The sequence below is a fragment of the Monodon monoceros genome, unplaced genomic scaffold (assembly GCF_005190385.1).
Source record: "Monodon monoceros isolate NGI ecotype Baffin Bay Population unplaced genomic scaffold, NGI_Narwhal_1 Super_Scaffold_8, whole genome shotgun sequence".
In the NCBI taxonomy this organism is placed as follows: Eukaryota; Metazoa; Chordata; class Mammalia; order Artiodactyla; family Monodontidae; genus Monodon; species Monodon monoceros.
The window spans coordinates 60,264,476-60,271,357 of record NW_021703785.1 but is presented as its reverse complement, the minus strand read 5'-3'; positions in this window follow the sequence as shown (position 1 = coordinate 60,271,357).

The following is a 6,882-nucleotide window of genomic DNA, read 5'->3' as shown; positions in this document are numbered from 1 at the left end:
TTTAAAGATTAATGTTGAAGTATTTGCAGATACAGAGAATTTGAAGCATTTGAATTCAAAGCTCTCTGGTGTGGGGTGAATGAGGGCTAGAGGTGTCAAATCTGGATAACAATACTATTCTACATTTGTGTTCTATAATAAAAAGAGTGAGGTATAAAAAGATGATTGAGAAACAAAAAGGAAAAAAGAAAAAGTGAGGAAGAGAAAGTCTTTTAATAAATCAGTTCTCTCTTCCTTAATTATTTAGTTCTTATCTTTCCACCTTTGATGTTAATGCAAATGCCTTGTGGGAATGAATGGCATATAAATAATAACACTGTAAACCAGATGCTGTATCTTCATAACTATACAATGCATGGAACTACTGCCTCTCACCCCAGGGATGTTGCAAGGAAACTGGAAACCAACCACGTACGTGGACTTGACCCACAAATGATGGGCAACGATCAGAGTATGTTTTAGTCATGGTTTACACACGTCCCAATGCCGCATACAGACTTCATATGATTTACTATAGTCAGGCTGATGAAGTAAGATCCCCAGATCCATTCAACAGCTTTTTATAAAGTAAAATACTTCACACTTCAAGGAAGTCAGAGCTTACATATACATGAGTAACGTTATAGCAGGAAGATTCTGAGTAAGAGGTGAGCTTTCCCCACAAAATTTGGTAAAATAGCCCTGCAGAGTATAAAGGCCTCACAATAGCTTTGCGTAATGGTTCATATTGGCTTACACAGTTTATTTCATTCTAACTCCCCCACCTCTTTTTTTTTCTTGAATCCTAGATTATTTGTTCCAGAATCATCAGTTCCAGGAGCTGGTTTGGGGGATGTCATTCAACCCATAACAGTGTTAGTATGTTAAACCATCTTTACCTCCCAGGGGCTGCTTGAAGTGTGGCCTGTGTTGGGTCACACCTGTCAGGTGTGTAACGTGGTTTTCCATATTTGAACATCACTTGCCCTGGACACTCAGCTACAGAAAACGACTGACATTTCTTCTGGATTCATCGGAGTTAGGTGGTAAAGAACACGGCCTTCGGAGTTAGACAGATGGGCTCTTTTTCAACAGGATGGAGCTAATTCTTCCATTTTCTAATCCTCACACTCTTCATCAGGGAAATGGGAATAAAAACACCTTCCTCTCAAGGTCGACGCAGGGGATAAAATGAGACAATGCAGGGAACGCTTTTAGCGCCACGCCTGACACGTAAGACATGTTAACCAAAAGCAGTTGCTGTGATGGTTCCTAACACCCAGACTTGCGGAAGATGAAGCCGGAGGTGGACCTTGCAGCCTGTTTCACTGGCAAAAAATAAAAATAAAAAAATAAAGCGCCTGGTCTGCTGGACGACCTGGCAGGGCACATGTCTGATGAACAGATTTTTCCAGGCATGATTCGGCAAATGGCAAAGACGCTTGAAAGAGCTTCAAAGGTCGGCGCCGGCCTCTCGGGGCCCACACAGCCTGTTGACCTCCGGAGGGAGCCTGGTGTGACGGAAAGAGCGTGGACTGGGGCGTCTGCATCCTTGGCCAAGCTGCTTCACCTCGGCCTCCTCCCTTGAAAATGAAGCTGGGAACATCTACCTCGTTAAGGAGGTTAAAAGAAGGAAGGGTGGGAGCTCACGCTGCCCGGGACTAGACTCTGTACAAGGAGTTCACGGTCACTGTTATTTATTGAAGCCTCACAACAACCCGGAAAAGAACGCATCGTTATCTCATTTTATCAGGGAGGAAAGAAAGGCCCGGCTGGGAGAAGGCACGGGCCCAAGGTTACATACCTGTGTGTGGAGGCGCCGGGACTCGACACTGAGTCTGAGAACAGATCCCAACCCTCCAACCACTCCTCCCTACCGCCTGCCACTCAGCTTCCCGCTCTGGACACAGAAAGGCCCGGGACTGCACTCGTGCCGGGACCGCACTCGTGCCGGGACGCGGTGTTTTTAGGTCTACACTAATCCCCGTGATTTCGTGACTCCTTATCACAGTGACACGAAGGAAGGGGTGGCAGAGGCCTGTCTAATCTCCCTCCCTAGTTTTGCTACCAACTCTCCATGAAGGAGTTAGTTCTAGTGCCTACAGTGGGCCCAAGTCAAAACACTAGGTTCCCGGAAGGTAAAGGGATATTTATTTGGCATCTAGAGGTCAGCTCCTGGAAGGAGACAAATGGTAATTCATCTCTTCAGAAAATTAATTAATGGAAGGGCTGCTGTCAACAGAGCCTCCAGAACTGAATATGCAGAGAGCTTAAGAGTTTGCTTTTCTCAGTACGTGCTGTCTCATTGCTTGAATTCTTCAAAGCTGCAGCTCTAGTCTCAAGACCCCAGGGTTAACCTAAGTCCAAAAGTCCTGCAGTACCTGATCAACCTCACAGCTGCTAAGCTTTACAGCTGTCGTCAGACCGTTCAAACACAAGCAGAGCCAAACATCCTCCCAGCCAGCACGGCCCTGCTCCAGAGAGCCATGTGTTATGGTTTCCATCACGCCCAGCCATAAAGTCCCACTTGAGCTTGTCATCCCTGGGAGCCAAGTGACTGCTGGCACCTACCTGGGTGACCCCTGCCTCTTCCCTTGAGACAGGGCTTCTCAGCAGAATGGCCACAGTCACTGGCTATGATGAGTCACAAGTTCCCCAAATCTCCTGACACCGTCGGGAGCAAAAGGAAAGGGACAGCAAACAGGCCCAGCGGGGGGCTGTCTAGCCATGACATAAGAATCCAGCACATTTCTTCAGAGGAACATTCATGCCCAAATCCACCCCCACTTTGCGGGGAAAGGTGTAGGGGGAAGCTCCAGAGACAGCGTTTCCACTGGGAGTGAGAGGAACGAGGCCAAGCCCCACACATCCCCTCTAGACATTCAGCGTACCCACAGAACCTTCCCGACACCCCTGGACCCAGTGACCCTGTCAGGCCAACGAGCTGACTCCCAGAACGTGAAAGAGCCTGACAAGGAGATGATTCTCTCTCTGAGCAGGCAAGGTTCCACGTCACAGCAGCAATCCCTGGTACTATGAGAGAGTCACAGAGCAGACAGTAGCCAAGGACAAAGACCTGGGGCCAGACCTGCTTCCCAAGTGACCCAGCGTTCACGGAACAGACCCCCCTGTGCAATGGGAATCTCACCCGCCTCTCTGCACACACTGGTCTCCTGGTCATTCCCCCACTGCGGCCTCAACCTCCACAAAGGCCTTTAAAATACACCATCTGTTCCCTCATCACACCTTTAGTTGCTCTCAAGGCAATGGGGACAGGTTCAGACTGTGTCCCTGATCCCTTCAGTGGGTGAAGTCTCCCCATGCTCGGCCAAGGAGTGCTCTCAACAGCCTCGGCCTGGCTTCTGGCCCTCCACCTACTGCCATGAGGGGCCTGGCCTCCGCCATTCCTCTTCGAGGCTGTTGACCTCCAGCCAAAGCTACCCACTCACCCTTTTCCTGCCCTCTCCCACCCTGTGCTTTGGCCCAGACTTTTAAAACACCATCCACCTTAGAAGCCTCACCTGCCCAGCCCAAACATGCATATCGAAATTCTCCCAGCCTTTAAGGACCAGCCAAACACTCCCTGCCCAGGAAGGCAGCCTGATTCCCCATCCACGTCCTCCACCCAGGTCCATACCTCCCACCTGACGGCAGGTAATTCCATCCCTCCACCCCAGGGGGGATGAACTGTTTCTCCTTAAACGCTGGCCCTCTAATTTACTATTCATCAGTGGATCTTCCTACAATAATGACTAGGACAATATTATTATTTTTTTTTTTTTTTGCGGTACGCGGGCCTCTCACTGTTGTGGCCTCTCCCACTGCGGAGCACAGGCTCCAGACGCTCAGGCTCAGCGGCCATGCCTCACGGGCCCAGCCGCTCCGCGGCATGTGGGATCTTCCCGGACCGGTGCACGAACCCGTGTCCCCTGCATCGGCAGGCGGACTCTCAACCACTGCGCCACCAGGGAAGCCCCACTGTGACGATATTCTATCAGTAATCTTTATTTCCCTCATTCCTTCCACATTTATTCACTAGGATTTTTCTGTAAAGAAGAGTTGTCCCTCCTCCTCACATATTTATTTATTTCAGTCACTTATATTTTACTTATCAGTATCAACTCAAGGATGCTTACTTTATATAAAGTTAATATTAAATATAATTGTGCTATATATTACATTATGGAATATATGATTATATTAAATTACAGTCATTATAAATTATGTATAACGTATTGTCTATAGATTATATTAAATTATATTAAATATAAATACTATCGTGATTTATTTTGTTGCTCAAATTGTTCTAGCTTTGGTCAGGGCGAGCTCGTCTGGATTGCTATAATTTGCTTTACTAGATTATAAGCTTTTTGAAGATAAGAATCATGTCTTACTGGTCTTTTTGTTCCCACAGTCCCAAACACATCATGAATATAGTTGATTCTCAATAATAATACTTAATATTTATATACATTTCAGTTTTTCAAATGTTTTCAGGTCAATTATCTTGATTCTTACATTGTTGGAAGAATGTATAAATGAATAAGGACCAGACTAATTCATGAATGATTTTTGTGTATATCCCAAAAAGTTACCTAAATTGAACTCACTTAGGAGCTCAACTTTTATCTGTCTTCCCTTGTTTGAGTCTAGAGCCGCTATTAGGCAAAACACTTGATTATTTTAGCTGTGTCCAGCTGTGTCCACTTCTGACTCAGACCAACTCTGTATAGGGCTCTTATGAGTAGATCTTAGGTTGTTTTTGCTTGCATGCTTGTGTTTCAAATCAAGCTGAATTTCCCCTGCCTCTCTGCTCATCTGGACGATGCTAATTTGCTATGGTACACAGGTAGAGAGTACTGAGATTCCCGTCTGAAGTGGACAGCATCCCCAGCCATCACACCCTCTTAATATTGTTCTCGATTGTTGGGCAAAAGCTTCTGGAGTGTTATACCCAGCCGTGAACATCTGGCCTCATTTTGTAAGACGGCAACTCAGATCCATGTGGACAGCCTTACGCGGAGCATGTTCGTTGCTATCTTCTTGCTAAACTGGCTTGAAATATGCTGCCTCATGGTTGACTTGAAGTGGCTTCAGATGAAAAACATGTTTCCTAGTTACCAAAAGTAACAAGTCTAAAGAAGAATAAGGTGGCATTCTCAGTCTCATTGACCGTATCAGAGGAACAGTCATGAAACACTAGTGATTCTTTTATTCAAGAAGAGCCAGGAGGTCTTTTGTTCAACCTGCTGACTCTAATCTTCATTCCCCCGGGCTCACTTCCACCATTTCATGGCTGGGCCTAAAGAAAAGTAATGGGTGACTAGCGAGTACAGGTAACGTGCCCACATGATGTTCATCTACACCAAGACACTTTTGAAAGGGAAAGAGGATACTATCAATAATCACAACTGGGTGACAATCATAAGTTGAGGCTATCTTGGAGGAACTGGGGTGTATCCTCATTCTATGTAAAACAGAATCCCACCCTTAAAGCAATGGAGACTGGTAAACTTTTACTAAACATATCTGTATCTTCAGGAAAGCCAACAGCAATCCTCAGTGAAGTTTTCAGGGAGAACAGATTGTCTTATAATGGAGTTAAATGTGCAAAGGGACAGAAACTGCTGGGTATGTGGAGGATATTTTTGTGGAAGGGACTCAAAGGCAAGGAAACAGAAGGAGGCACAAGCAGCTGAACACACAAGACATAATCCTGTTCCTCAGATCAAGAAAGAGAATGCAAACCTCTCTGCCTATGAACCAGCTGAAAGGTACATCCCAGCAGAACGGCCTGCTATGTAGCATAAACTCATTAGTCTTTCAAACCTTAAACACTTTCTTCTTTCAAGTCAAACCCAATTTTAAGTATTCTGTTTAATAATTTCCTTCAAACATCTAGTCACTTAGATCATTTCCTCTTAAAAGACACGAAGCTATAAAGAAGGAAAAATGGGGGCTCTCACCAGGGAAGGTGTGTTCTCTGGAATGTTTTTCTATATTCATTTGGGAGCAGTTACAGACCTCACCACCTACCCAAGCTGTCTCCAGTTGGTCTCTAGTAGGAAACACCTCTTTGGCAGCAAGTCATGACCCAGTATTATTTTTTCCCATTCTACCAAGGAGGAAATGGAGCCTTTGTAAGGGGCAAATGATGTGTTTAAATTTCTGGCTTGAATCAGTAAGCAGCCAGATTTGGGATTACTCATGCTGTAGCCACGGCCCTTCTCTTTCAACTTTAATGGGAATAGTCAACATCCTATTATGTGACTGTTTGTCCCGAGTTCATATTTTTTCACACAGGGAAAGGCATTTAATGATATAAATCTTTTCAAACCTATAAAGTTAAAGGAGGAGGGAAGTCTTCCACATATCCATAGTGGAGACAGTGGCCTGGAAGATCGGAGATCATTAGATAAGTCTGCTATCATCTTACGGTAGAAGCCATGAGGATCTATGAGTAATAATTTCCAACTCAGAATATCTGATGAGTGAAACGCACTGAGTGCTTAGGTTAGAACCTGTCCCCAAGGCGCTCAGCATGTAGTGATTATTATTGCTGTTGTTGTAACTATCAATAAGCAACAACTTCAGCCTAATGCCTTGCAGAAAATTTAAATCTAGTGATACAAAGCAGATTGATAACTCTAGAAACACTGGCATTCCCAGAACTACTCAAGATAAAGTCCACAGGGCATCCATATCATTACTTCAGGGGAGTCTCTTCACTGAAAGTTTCAGCTAGTGAATTTAGAAGAAATGATGGAATATCACCATTTTATGACCCTAATGAAATAATCACAATAACAACGATTGTCGATGGCTGCTAACATCATACAAAAGAGAGAGAATCAAACACCATATACTTCCAGCCCTATGTATTCACAGGATACTATGAAGTAT